General features: G+C 38.3%; 1 protein-coding gene across 3 annotated transcripts in view; it reads right to left on the reverse strand.

Moving 5' to 3' along the window:
* Positions 1-15,492, reverse strand: part of LOXL3 (lysyl oxidase like 3) — a 914,626-nt gene that overhangs the window by 306,211 nt on the left and 592,923 nt on the right. The window lies entirely within an intron of this gene.

Genomic DNA, 15,492 nt, shown 5'->3' on the forward strand with positions numbered 1-15,492 from the left:
GAGATACCTACCTATTTAATGAGAAGGACTGTGTGTGTGTGTGTGTGTGTGTGTGTGTGTGTGTGTGTGTGTGTGTGTGTGTGTGTGTGCATGCCTGTGTGTGTGTGTGTGTGTGTGTGTGTGTGTGTGTGTGTGTGTGTGTGTGTGTGTGTGCCTGTGTGTGTGTGTGTGTGTGTGTCTCTTAGTAGGTGGAATGGGGTATACTCGGCAATCATGCAAGAGACAGATAGAAATATAGGCACCATAATTACATTTGAGGACATTACGGCTTAAGGCTGAAAGTGACATAATGTTTATAATAATCTGTGACATGTGACCTGCTGGGATACATAGAGTGAAATGAGTAAAGCCTGTACAGCAAAAACGGGAACAAAACTGTATCAGTGTCAGATGTGAAGAAGCAGAAAGATCTCAGTGAGACATTTTTAGCAATACTGAAATCAATAACATGACATAAGTACAAAATTAAATACATTTGCAATGCACAGGTGGTTAACACCATTCCAAAAAGAACATGAACAAGAGACAGAAAACAAAGGATGATGGTTAAAGTATGATGAATCATTAAGTTATTTATCTACTTTTCATTGATAGCACTGGTCTTGTTAACCTAACCTTGTTTCCAGAGGAGACCTAAGTGTCACTAATAAAGTGACACCCGAACCCATGTGTAAAAATGGGAAAAAGGGGTTGTGGATGGATGGATCTGAGTTGGTACTTTATTTATAGACTAATGGCATTAGGCTAGGATACAGGGGGAATTCCAATACAGTTCTTCTAGCACGTGTCATGAGTTCTTTTAACACCAGCATAAGCTACCATAATCTTAGGCACATGGGAATTGTTAGCAGTTAAGTTGAAAAGCAAAAACAAAAGCCAAAAATGGACTATAGCAGAAAACATTTTATTGTTGAGTGCTTTTGACTTCTACAAAATAGAAACTCCTTCACAGCAATTAGAAAAAAAAATCATCAACTTTAAAAGGGTATTTGCAAAACACATACCAAAATGACATTCAATAAGAACTTTATAACCAATAAGAACAGTTAAAAGAAATGGAACAATGTAAATCAATGAGCCTGAAAAAAGTGCATAAAATATGCTGAAACTAATGAAGCAGAAATACTACAAAATTATGTTAAATTTATTTTAAAAGCTTAAGCTTTAATTTACTTTTTATAGTTAAGTATTTTTAAATCCAATGACTTCTAAGGTGGCTGCACACTTAACAACAGCTTAATTTCAGCCAATTGTGAAAACAGAAACTGAGAAAAAAGAGTGCTATTTAAACTGTTTGCTTTTTTTTGGGGGGGGGGGGCTAAAATTCAGTTACTGGCTAGTAAGTGCACTGCCTGGATGCCTGCAAAGAAGAAATTTAGACAACCTGTAAGAAAGTCAACCAGAAAGAGTGGAGCAAAGTGAAAACACTGCCTGGGAAGGACTCTGCAGCTGTTTGGCAAAAATCAGTTCAAGCTTCATCTTTGGTTCTAGATATAGTTTCCGGTAATTTAGAGGAAAAAATAAATAAAATATTCTCAGAGGGGACTAAAACAAACTGAAGCATTGTAGGAATATATCAAATCCAATAACAAAGGCTGAAAAATGGAAGAAGCTTTAACTAGCTGTTCAAATGTACTGATAAAAGTGCAAAAATCAGAGGTTGAAATGAAGAAAAAGCTGGATGAGGATGAAGGGCTGTTTCAAAAATAGTAGAGCCAGAACAGAGCTTGCAGAGAAAATCAGAGATGTTTGTATTCTATCAGAGAAACTGCAAGGAACAGACTGTATTCATTTTATGAAAGCACAGATAAGCAACTGGACTAGTGTTCCACAGCAGGATTTGCTGACTGAAAGGGCACATTGAATGTATACTCCAGACCTGGTCATGAAAAAGCAGCAAAGACCTATATTAGTAAAGATGGATCATACCAGCAGAAAGAGATGATTCTGACAAAACTGTGGCACAATGGAAAAGTATTAAAAACTGGAGAGAGCAAAATGTTTGTGGAAAACAATTATTCACTGTACACCAGGTAGAACAGAAGTAAGTTTATCTCAGCAATCAGGAAATGTCTATTGGCAGATGTGAGATTCAAGCTCCCGTATCCAGCTGTCTTTGTAGTATTTTCTTCCTGGAGGATCAAAGACATTTTTAGATGCAGAACAGGCTAAGGAAGAAATTAAAAAAAAGTTTATCCAACAAAAAGTGAGCCAGCAATTTGAAAGAGACTCTGTTTCTCATTCTTCTGATAGTGAATTTTTTTATTACTATTTTTTGACAGTAACTCCGAAGCACAAAAACATTTAGCACAAAAACCTAGGCAGCAGAAAGCAGAAATAGTTGTTGCCAAACCATAGGGAGCCTATATCAGGAAACATATTCAGAAATCCTATAGAGGTTTTAGAGATATTTCAAAAATTTTATTACAATTTTTATAAAGCAGAGACATGTGGAAATCAAGAAAGGGCAAAAATGGAAATATTTATTGAAGACTTAAATATACCAAGATCATAGGTAGATCAAACTCAACAACTAACTGTTAAGATAGTAGGGGATGAGATAAAATGGTGATGTATATTCAGGGAAGTCTCCAGGAACAGATGGTATTCCTGTGGAAATTTGTAAATTAGAAGGGAAGAAAGTGATAAAGATCTGGAAGATTTTATTTACAGTATTTTATAAGGAGTTGAAGCACCAACATCTTGGAAGAAAGCTGTGGTGGCTGTATCACCAAAGGATGTTAAACACCCATTAGACGAAGAGCCATATATATTGTTTATGTCTATACTTGCTAAAAGAATGTAAAAACTATTGCAAACATTGATAGATATGGATCAATGTGATTTTGTACTGGGGATGCAAGCATTTGACAACATTAATAGAAAGGATAATGTAAGAAAGAACAGAGATAGCAAACCAATGACCAACTGCACAATCAACAGCAAAACTAGCATATACACGAACTGTATATATTTCCTTCAAGAACAGTATCCAAGGTTATGATAGTATAAACTGTTTATTGAAACAGGTTAGCGCTTTCACCGAAGTGGCTTCTTCAGACCTACATTTTTAATTAATTAACAACTCTTTATATAGCGCAATATGGAGGGAAAAATCATTCAGTCTTATTGCGTTAGCTTGAGTCTTAAACAACTTTTAAACTGAAAAGGAAAAAGTGCACTCTCATTTAAAAGTACGGTATAGTCTCATGACACTTCATTAAAACACAAACTCCTAGTTTTAAAATAACTTTCCTGAATAGGAAAGTGCTAATAAACAAAAAAAAATTTTAAATGGAACTTTTTTCCCCCAAAGGGTATTTATCTGCATAGCAAAGGAACAGCATAAGCCAGCCATTGATCTTCAAAAGCTTCAGATAACCATACTCTTTGGGCACAGGAAAGCTCTGAAGAGCTTGGCACCCAAACCTGTCTTTTTAGTCATATCAGCTCATGGAAGGTGCCCAGAAGCTTTGGAAGCAGACGGCTGTTATATCCTATGCAGGATATTATCCATATAGCTTAGACTACTGTAGCAGTGACCAATATGAAGAACATCAATGATGATCTAGAGGGAAGACGAATTTAAGATAATACTGCTGTTGTTGGTGTGTCTTGATGCAACAAAAGCATTCGAGTAAGTTGAGATTTTATGAGTAGAGAAATTGAAACATTTTCACTCTCTGATACAATAATAAGGTTAATTATGAGGATCTATGAAGGAGTGGAGGCAAGGATTAAAGTAGGAGGGTCTCTGATGAGTTGTGTTTGAATAGAGGAACCACACAAGGGTGTCCTCTTTCGCCTTTGTTTTTTTTTTTTTTTTTTTAATAAGAGACTTAGAAATGCAAGGGTATAATATGTATGATAATCATGAAAAGTTGGCATTATTTGCAGATAAACTTGTTTTACACCTGATAAATCCAGAAAAGGACATCTCAGTGTGTTGTGGAACATTTTGAGGCTGTTTTAAGTCTTTTTGGGATGTACAATTAATGAAGATAAAACAAAGGCTATAGGCCTAAATTAAGTACCCACACACAAATTGGTTCAGCAATGGGACACTATAAAATGAAGTATTTAGGATTATGGATTAAAAAGGCTTTGGTTATGGCAGCTAAGGAAATGTGACAGATTAAACAAAAGATAATAAAAAGCTGAGAAACTGGAAGCTCTTATTTATCGATATGGATAGTAAGATTCAGGCAGTGAAAATATTTGTAGTCCCTTTAATTTTATATATGGGCCAAGCATACTTTTATCAACCAGAGGAGAAGTTGTGAGCAATAATTAATTGAAAAGTTTGAGATGAAGAAATTTATCTGGGAGGGAAAGAGGGCATGAGTTAAATGGGATAAGCTGATCCTTCTAATAGAACAAGATGGTTTAGGATTACCTGATTTGAAGGGATATTTTAGAGTTACAAAGTTACGTCTGATATACATAACACAAGCAGAAGCTTATAATTCAAAATGGAAAGGGATGATGATAAAGCAGGAGGAACTGCAATAAATAAAGAGAGAGTTGAATTTTAGATGCAGATCCTTAAGCACAATAATAACGACCATACAGAACATTATTGGCCTCAAAATGTGTTGGATAGATTAGAAAGGAAAACAAGAAGGATGCTTCATGCTCACCAAATGATTTATAAAAATCAGGGCATACCAAGATTATATATTCCCCATTCTGAAGGAGGTAAGGGCATCCTTGAAATTGATTACATGTATAGATCTGCAATCGTGGGACTGCACACATATCTGCTGACCTCACAAGATCCAAATGCAGTGAAAGTTTTGAAACATGAGGAGAATAAATCTAAGATGACTTCCCTGCTTAGTCTAGCAGAAGCATATTGGGGTCAAGCAGGAATGGAAATCAGACCAGAAGTAGATGAAAAACAGGGAGCAACTGAATGCACTAAAAACAAAAGAAAGAATATGAGGTGAAGGATCAGATCAGAAGGAAAGAAATGTGGAAAATACATAAATATAGTTGCAAGTATAAAAAGCTTCTGGAAGAACCTCATGTTGATCTGGATGAAATGCAGGAATGATTAAGGATAGGTGAATTCAAATCAAGAGATGAAAGGTTAATATTGATGGCCCAAGACAGTGGGTTACATACACATTGATTTACAAAGCCCATTAAACATGTGGGAGAAACAGACAAATCTAAAATAGAATTGGAAAAGGTTGCACACCTCATTACTAATTCTGACATACTAATGGCCGAAGAGCAGTATACTGAAAGGCATAATAATGTGGCAAGACTGTTGAACTGGGGACTGTGCAAACATTATGGTACTGAAATGGCTGGAAAACGCTGGAAACATGAGCCACAAAGCATCATAGAAAATGATGAAGTCTACATCACATGGGCTCACTCCTAACCAACAGTTCAAAAGACAGATGCATTAATCATTGAAATTGCCACACTCAGTGACTATAGTGTCTTGCGTACAGATGAGCACAAAGTAATAAAATATCAGGATTTGCAGGCAGAAATGAGAGTAATGTGGAAGAAAGATACCCAGACAGTTCCAATATTAGTAGGAGCAACGGGTCTTATAAAAAATAATCTAGAAGCGTATTTAGATATGTTACCATTACATGTAACTCTGTATGAATTGCATGCAGAAGTAGTCATTATTGGGCACGTTGCAGGTACTGTATAGAGCACTTCTGGCTGACATGAAAGACTGAAGCAATACTAATTTCATGAACTTTTATCATACTTTGACTTAGACATGGGGCCCACTCCTGTCATGGTATTAGAAACCCAAAAGATTTGGTGAAATTTAAAAAAAAAAACATGATATTCATGAAGTAGCAGAAAGTATTATAAGAACTAAGCCAACATGAGAATTGTGAAAGGAGATTTTGCCAGTAGGAATGATTGCAAGAAGGGGCACAGAAAATAGGCAAGAGGAGGCTAGAATTTACTGGTGAAAACTGGCAAAGGAACCAAAGCATCGGGAGCAATAACTAGAGAGGGAAAGGTAATCAGGTGGAATGAGGCCAAGATGTTTGAACTAAAGGCTTAGTGTCACTCATCTAGCCAGGATGAAGTAGACAAACATTGTGAGTTCTGTTCAAACAGCTTTATTATGTGCAAACATATTAGAAATGAAGATAAATAACTTTAACTTATGTACAAACTAGCTGTCTCATACATAGATGTTCACACTCTGTGCTCCCAAAAAGGCACTGAAGCTAGCACGTGCGTGTTATTTATATTCATGTTAAGGTCTTAGAAATGCTTCTTAAAGATACAACATACCTGTTATTCTACACTTAGAGACTGCCTTACCTACCAGGGATTGATATCAGAGTACAGGCAAGGAGAAAGGGATACTTACTTATTTATTTTATTTTACATTTGTTGACCGGGCTAGTCTAACTGAATATATGTCCATTTTCAGTAGAGGCCTGGGGAGAAAAGCTCCGAGGAAGCAAAATACAATCACTTATACAAAAAATTAATGTGTACAATGAACATTGCAGGTACAGAACAGAGAAAAATCACAGATGTCATTTGATTATAGCAAAGTGCTAAAATACACAGATAGAGTTAGTACAATACAAAGTTAGTTGCAATACAACATGTAAAAAGATACCCAGAGTTAGTACAGTACAAAGTTAGTTGCAATATAACATGTAAAAAGATAGCAGTTGAGTTATATAATGTATTAGTAAACAAGTTGTGATAACGAAACAGTAGGAGCTGAAATATACAGTATAAGACTAAAAGTAGTCTCCATTAATAAATTCTGAGGATGTGAGTAAAATATCTTGAAGGACTAGGTCAGTTGTTTCTAAGAAAAGGAACAAGACTACTGAGAAGAGGAGGGTAGGTAGATCCAAATAAGAGCACTAGTAGATCAGTCAGGTTTAGTACAGGGGCACAAGCAGTGTGTTCTGAGGAAAAGTTTCAGGTTGTTTTTAAAGAGTGATATAGAGGGAAGAGAAGAAAGTTTGCTAGGAAAAAGGTTCCAGGATTTCCCCACAGAATTAGAGAAGAGCGGGTCCCCAGCCCGGTTGTTTGATTTACAAATATTTACAAGAAGTTTATGTTCATAGGTTCATAGGTTGGTACTAGGCTATCGGCCCTAGGGCCTATACAAGCCTAGCCATAACAATTCCCTGGCTATTTCTTCCCACACTATTTACTTTCCTGGACCCCTGTCTAGCAGGGTGACTGACGTGATCCCTGGGGTGAATTTCCTTTCTCCCATCCAATCGTCAAGGTTCCTTTTGAAGAGGACCAAAGAGGCACTCTGCTTGACATGTATGGGCAATCTATTCCAGAGTCTGGGGAGTCACTGGGTCAGGAACCTATCCCTCCAGCATGTTTTGTTTATTGTGATGACAAGGTTTAGATCCCTGGAGTGTGTGGCTCTGAGGGATTGGGATTTCTTTAAGTGTAGCATGTCCAACAGGTCTGGGTTTGACATGGCCTTGTATGTTAAGCAAAGATCGCCTCTGAGTAGATGATAGGCAACAGAGTATAGCTGGAGTTTTTTAAGGCGGTCAGCGTAGGGCATCTGCTTTAGGCCTGTGATTCTTTTACTGAGGTATTTCTGTGGCCTTTACAGTTGTTGCAGATGTCTTGAGAGGTACATACCAAACGGGGCATTGTATTCTATAATGGGTCTAATGAGGGATGAGTACAGTGGGACAATGACCTCCTTTTTTCTGGATGAAAAGCCCTTAGTGATGAGGTGTGCCACATAGAAGGATTTCCTGACTGTTGTGGCGATGTGGTTATCAAGGGTGAGACCATTGTCCACCTGTGTCCCTAAGTCTCTTATCAAACTTTCGGTGTTTAATGTACTGCCACCTATATGGTAATTCATGGATATATGTTTTTTCCCAAAGGGGATAACTATACATTTCTTGGCATTGAGCTTGAGCCCATGGCTCTGGCACCAAGCATCTGTTTCTGTAAGGCCCTTTTGTAGAGTATCCACATCATTTGGGGATTCAATAATGGTTCCCAGTTTGCAGTCATCTGCAAACTTTGTTATCCAGAGTCCCTTAGTGTTGGCCTGTACTTCAGAGAAGTAGATGCCAAACAAGAGCGGTCCCAGGACTGAACCCTGAGGTACTGCACTTGTCACTTGTCTGCAGCTGGATTTGGAATCGGCTACTTTTACAGGGTGGGTTCTATCAGTAAGCCAGTTAGCAACCCATTGGGTGACATAGGGATTAATGCCCAACTTAGTAAGTTTATCTATGATTCCAGAGTGGGGGATGGTGTCAAAGGCCTTGGCAAGGTCTAGATAGGCTGTGTGGACCACCTTACCCTTGTCCATGGCTCTGGAGACTGATTCAAAGAAGTCAATCAAGTTTAGGAGACAAGATCGGCCCTTCACAAACCCAAACTGGGCGGGGTCCAGTGTTTGAAGGTTGCCAATGTCTTTGTTTATAAGTTCCATGATAGTACGCTCCATGGCCTTGCAGATAAGGCTTGTCAGACTGATGGGATGGTAGTTTCCGGGATCCAAGGTGGATCCCCTCTTGTGGAGTAGGATAACTGTAACTGTGCGCCACTCAGTGGGCACAAAACCTGAGGTGAGGCTATGATTAAACATGACACTTAGGTGAGGTGCCAGTTCATATTGTAGTTCATGTAGTACACAGCCCGGGATGTCATCTGGTCCCATGGATGCTGTATTCTTAGCCTTGGAGAGTGCATTTTTTACCTGTGTGGCCGTTATTACCGGAATTTGGCAATCTTCCGGTATTGAGATGGGCCATTTAGGGGGTGAGAGGGGGGTGAAGTTGGCACTGAATCGATCTGCCAGGATATTGGCAATATCCTTGGGATCAGTATATTTAATGCCATTCTGTTGTAGCTCAGAGCAGATCTGAGTGATGAAAGTAAGGTCTTTAGATTGTTGTAGGGGATAATGAGGGTCGATAGTATATGGGTATTGGTAGGATGCTAGAGGGTTTTGTGGGCAATTGTAAGTTGGTGGAATTTAAGCTGCTTTTGTAATTCAAGCCATCCTAGTTGCTTTAGGTTAATACAGTGGTGGGTTCTGAAAGGGTTACCTGTAGCAAATCTGGCTATGTTATTGTAGGAGTTTTCCATTTTATTAAGGTTGTTTTTAGAGAGATTAGTATATATGGGTGAGGCATAGAGGAGAGTAGAAATTAAATGAGTGTGAGCAATAGTTATTCTTGTTGCAGGAGAGAGGAAGGGTTTGATCATGTAGAGAGAGACTAGTTTTCTATTAACAGATTTTAGGGTATTGTTAATATGGGTGTCAAAGTTAAAGTTGTTATCTATGGTGATACCTAGTAGTTTGGTAGTTGGGTCTGGGGATATGAGAGTACTGTTATTGGATGTTACTGTGAATTCTATTGAGGTAGGAGTGAAAAGGAGGAGTTTAGTTTTTTGGGAGTTCAGAGGGAGACGGCGTAGAGTAAACCATTGTTCAACTGTGTTAAATACCTTTTGGGTAAGGGGGTGAAGTTCAGATATGGATGTGGCTGAGCATATAATTGTTGAATCATCTGCATATTATATGCTTGTAGTTTGGGGGATTGCTAGGTGAAGGTCATTGATAAATAAAGAAAATAGGTGAGGTCATAATATGGACCCTTGAGGGACACCTATGTTAATGGGCAGATGGGTAGATAGAGTGTTATGCCAAAGAACGGCCTGTTGTCTGTTGTCCAAATAGGATTGGAACCATTTTATAGCTAATGTATCTAGTGACAGAGATATGAGGATATTTATAAGTATCTGGTGATTTACCATATCGAACGCCTTAAACAGATCTATAAACAGTGCAGAGGAAAGTATATTGAGGTTACGTTTTTTGTTGATACAGTCAGTAAAAGAAAGGAGGGCAGTAGTAGTGCTGTTGGAAGGTCTGAAACCATGTTGAGAGTTGGAAAGTAAGTTATTTTGGATTAGGTGATCTAGCAATTGTCTATGGATGCATTTTTCCATGATCTTTGCTAGGGGAGACAGTAGGGCAATGGGATGGTAATTGAAGGGTTCAGTAGAGTTACCTCCCTTATGAAGGGGGATAATATGGGAGACCTTCCATATTCTAGGGATGTGTCCTTCACTGATGGTTCTATTGATAATGGAAATGGGGTAGGAGATAGATTTGTCTCCCTTTTGTAAATATTCAGTGGGTAGTTGGTCTGCTGAAGGAGTACATGGTTTCAGTTTTTGGATAAGGGCAAGAATATATGTAGTTGGGACTGGTTGGAGGAGAAATGGAGGGGGTGGGTTGGTGGTAGAATTGGATATAGATAAGTCCTGAGTAGATAATTGACTGGCAAGGGTTTGAATGGCTTCAGTGAAAAAGGTATTAAAGGCATTAGCAGTCTCCTTGGGGTTCTCTTGGTCTGTGCCTTGTGGGTTTGGTGTGATGGATTGGCCTGGGTGTAATAATTGATTAATTTTTGCCCAGAACGTTTGTGGTTTATTATGGTGAGCCTGCTGGAATTGTAGGTAGTAGTTTCTTTTGTCAGACAGTACAGCTTTTTTAGTTTCATTTCTTAGTTGCCTGAAGTTTTGTTGATCTACTGTGGTTTTAGTTAAGCGAGATTTACTCCAGTATTTATTTCTGAGTTGGATTTTTTTGCCTGGTTTCTTTTGAAAGCCATGGGGCAGATTTAGTTCTCATTCTAATAGAGCTGGTTGGGGCATGGTGGTCTAGTATGGCTAGGAAGTTAGAATTTAAGTAATTAACAGCTTCCTCCAGTGTTAGGTATTTTAAGGGAGACCAGTTACATGCTCTTAGTCCCTTTGGAAGAGATCGGGGTTGAAGTTTTTCTTGGTTCTAATTGTCCTAGATATGGTTGGATTAGGTAGATTGGTTTTAAGCCTAATGATGTAGGTTAGTGAGTGGTCACTTACATCATCAGGGAGGGTTCCAGATTCATATGTCTGGGAATGATTATTTATGAGAATCCAGTCTAAGGTACTTTCTTATTAGGCTGGTTTATCCTGGTAGGGGAGGTAATGATTTGTGAAAAAACAAAAAGGTTACTATGGCTTGTAAGGTGAGTGCTGCTACAACACTTCCAATCAGTGTTAAAATCACCTAGGATTATGGTTTCTTGGGGTAAATTTTGGGATAGACAACAAAGGATATTCTCTATTGTAGTAATGTTATTACCAGGTGAAAGATAGGTACAGATAATATAAATGGATTTGAATTTGTTAAGTTGAAGCTTGGTAATAAGAATTTCAGGGTTGGAGTCTTGAGGTGGTTTACAGTTGTAGGTAGTATTTATTAGCCCAGATTTAAAAGGATAGCTACGCCACCACCCTTTCTGTTTGTACGGTCAAGTCGCAAAATATTATAACCGGGTGGGATGACTTCATTGTCTTTAGTTACAGGTTTTAACCAAGTTTCTGTTAAACAAAGAATGTCAAAGGAGTAGAATTCTAAGAGAGCATGGAGTTGTGCAACTTTGTTATTAATGCTACGTATGTTGAGGTGAGCTAATAAGAGTGAGTTAGGTGGTTTGGTAAGGAAATGGATAGTATGGGGGTTGGGGTTATGGAGTTGAGTGGTAGTAGCAGTTATTGGGCCTGGGTTTGGGTGAATGTCTCCATCTTTTAAAGAGAGGAGTAGTGTTTGAAATCTAGGATTTGGGAATTTACTATATAGTGTTAGAGATTTTCTGGGATTGGGAGAGTCATATCTAATATGGGTTATCCTATGGTATTTTGATAGTAGATAACTGGGAGTAGATGTTATGTTAACATGGTAAGTGAGAATAGGTAGAGAAGAAGAGGTAGATAGCCTATTGGGGTGGAGAAAGTGTGAATATATTGGGTGTTCATAGGAGGTTAGCAGGTAAGCTAAAGTTAGAGGTGGTAGAAGTGTAAGTATGAATAACCTCTTTAAGAGGGCTGGGGAGTGTAACTTATACATCTGGAAGAGTATGTTGTTAGGTTCATGTTAAAGGCTTGGAGGTATTTTAAGTGTGGAAGGAAATTGGAGGAGGGTGTTGTTAGGAAATTGTGATAGGTAAGTAATATGAGGAAACTGGAGTTAATTAACAATGGTGAAGGGGTTGAGATCGGTGGAAGAGGGAAGGGAGTGTGGTTAGATGGTATAAGAGCAGGTATGGGAATCTTAAGTGAAAGACTTGCTCTGGAGGTGTTTATAGTTGAATCTAGGACAGAACCAAATGTTAAAAAGGGATAATTAGTCCACATAAAATATTGCATGATAACTATTACAGTTAATCAGAGGAGGTTAGAAAAATTGGGAAGAGAGGATGGAAAAGCAATTTACAACAGAACAGTGGAAGGACATATGTATGGCTCCCAAGTATGCAATAAAGTACAGAAGGTTTAGAATATTTTCTTGGAATTGTTTGCATAGTATTTTATGTCCCCAGCAGACTTCAAAGAATTTTTCTTCATGTAGATAGCAAATGTTGGAGGTGTGATGGGGAAGAAAGAGATAACTGGGAACGTGTGTTTTGGGAGTGTAATGAGTTGGTGGATTTTAAAAGCTCCCCACAGAGTACTCCTAGAAATATAGGGTGAGCAAATAGCTGTAAGTAAGGAAATGCCTTTTTTGAGCTGGGACATAGGATCTGAATTGCCGAGAAACAGTAAGGCTTTATTAAGTTTACTTCTGTTGGCTGCCAAAAAGTACTTTCTAGATTATAGAAAGAAGCCTAAACCAACTGTATTTGAAGTATTGCATATTATTAAAAAAAGGTAAAGAACTGGATGAGGGATCTTTAGAGAAGGGAAGGAGCAAATTAAATAAAAATAAATGGAAATTGTGGGAACATGCAGAATAATGTTCAGTAGGAGGAGTGAGGTTTAAGGGAAGGCAGGAATTCAACATTTTATGTAACGCTGGTGTTAACTACAAGGGAAGAAAAGCTCTTGATGTATTATGTATGTAAATGGAAATATTAATGTTTTCTTTTCTTTTCTTTTAATGTATGTTTTCCTATGTCTTACATGAAAATAAAATAAATGTGTTTTTAAAAAAGTACTCTTTAAAACCAGGGGGGTGTCCAATGTTTAATTTCTGTAGACAGGGTAATTTCCTATTTAACATCAAGCTGTCCAAATTCTCACTCTACTGGTCCAAATTAACTTTTTAATAAAAAGAGTAACCTGTAAAAATTTATAAAATGTAGAGAATGAGCATACAGAGCATTATTTAGATTTTAGTTGTGTAATCCATAAATATATTCATTGATCCTCTTTGACACATTCCTTGTGGTATTTCCTATATGCAGGCTTTCTCAATAAGTACACATAGCAATACAAACCACTGCCTTACTGTTACAATCGAATACATTTAAAGACATGCAGGTAGGTGTGTGCATGAATGGGTGTGCCTTCTTTGAAGGTTGGGCATCGAGCTGGCAACTCGTGACCGTAAAAAATCCACTACCAATCATTATCAGACAGGAGTTCCGCTGTGGCGACCCCTAACTGGGAAAAGCCGAAAGACATCACTAATGGAAGTATCATTATGGGTTAAAATAAAAATAAGACCAGCTTTTATGTACTTGTACTGCCTGCAAAAACACAGGAGAAAGGGCCAAAAGGCTTACTGCTTATACTCATGTTATATGCACTGTTACCATTTTCCAGATACAGTATTTCAAATTATTCTAAAAAAAAATGTTTGTGCATTGCCCACTTTTTTAACCTACTGAATGCGTACAAAAATGTTCCACTTCCTCTTTACAATACTTTCTAATCTTTTTGAATCTAAGTAGACTGAAATTGGAAATGTATGCAGAAAGTCTTTCTCGTCTCTAAAAATAGGACCCCCTTCATCATTATATGCCAGAAGAGCAATACCAAGTAAGGGAGAACCCAAGAAAGACTTATATTTACTTGATTTATCCTTTTTTTACTTCTTATATTATTTTATTTATTTATTTATTTAACATTTGTTGACCGGGAATGTCCGACTAGGTTCCACAGAGCCTGTTTTCAGCGGAGGCCCGGGGAGAAATGCTCCAGATGCATGTCTTTGGAATATGGGAGGAAACCGGAGTACCCGGAGGAAACCCACGCGAACACAGGGAGAACATGCAAACTCCACACAGAAGGCACCCCAGCCGAGAATCGAACCGGGGAACCTCTTGCTGTGAGGCGACAACGTTAACCGCTGCACCACTGTGCCGCCCAAGTCTTACATGTCTAACAAAACTTCATCTGTACCTTCTTTCAGGTAATGATTTCATCCATTCCACCATGCCTTTCTTCCAACTGCATTTTGCAAGATGTAAATACAGACACTCATGAGATTTGATTCTTCATAATGTTCCTTTTTTTTTTTACATATGATTAATATGCTTCAGCTTTTGATCAACCAGATGAAGCAACTGGACAGAAAGGAAGATCAAAGGCATCCTTATGTATCTTAAAAATTCCAAATTGCACATCTCTATTTGTATGTTCAACAATCAAAAAGTATGTATCACTATCTACCAAACCATTTTCTAACAAATCTAATAGAACCACTATTATGGAAGTTTCTAAATTCAATGGGCTGCGTTCATAAAGATATTGTGATGCGTACACAGCCATGTACACATCAGTGTACCTTTTTGCTTTTATACAAGCACGCTTACATGGGGCTGTATGTCCTCCAAAACGAAGACATGCAGCACCACAAAGAGCTGGCTTCATGGTTGTACTGAATGCTAATGAGGCATTCTTGATGGGAGAGTCATATGCTAATTAGCCATCTGCTCTCTTCTTGGAATTGCTAGTAGGAAGCCATCTATATGGCCAAGTGATTTAAGAAAGTGCCTGGTGCATAGACTACCACTGCCAACTCCACCATGTCATGGTAGCGAACATGGTCAAAAGACCATATTCAACCACCAAAAATGAATGTTGTGGTGGTGGAGGTGGTGTGCGAGGACCACTAGACAACAAGGCTTACTTTAAAAGTGCCAAGTAGGCACCAACATGAAAATGGGGTTTGGGGGTTGGGGAACCACTGGATAACAGAGATTAAAGTTCAAAGTGCCATATCAGCACAAACATTACTATAAGGACTGAAGGGTGAGGGCATATGCATTTTTATATCTGTAAAGTGTCATAACAGCATTAATGCTACTATGAGGACCACAGGATGTGGGAATACACATGCTTACATATGTAAAGTGCCATATCAGCACAAACATTACCACAAGGACTGAACGGTGAGGGGATATGCATTTTACATCTGTAAAGTGTTGTACCAGCACTAATGTTATTATGAGGACCTTTGGGGTGGGGGAATACACATGCTTACATTGGTAAAGTGCCATATCAATACAACCATTACTATGGGGACCTGGGGGGATACACTAGATACTAGGGAATGTTTTAAGTGCCATGATGATTTGGGGTGGGGGTATACTAGACACTATGGACTATTCCATAAAGTGCTCTTAGGCACAGATCAACATAATGGGGATGGGGGATCTCTGGACACTCTCTAATGTGCTGTAATGGTACCAATGGTAGTAA

Source organism: Protopterus annectens, chromosome 2.part2 (genome assembly GCF_019279795.1).
Source record: "Protopterus annectens isolate FY-2018-M chromosome 2.part2, PAN1.0, whole genome shotgun sequence".
Classification (NCBI taxonomy): domain Eukaryota; kingdom Metazoa; phylum Chordata; order Ceratodontiformes; family Protopteridae; genus Protopterus; species Protopterus annectens.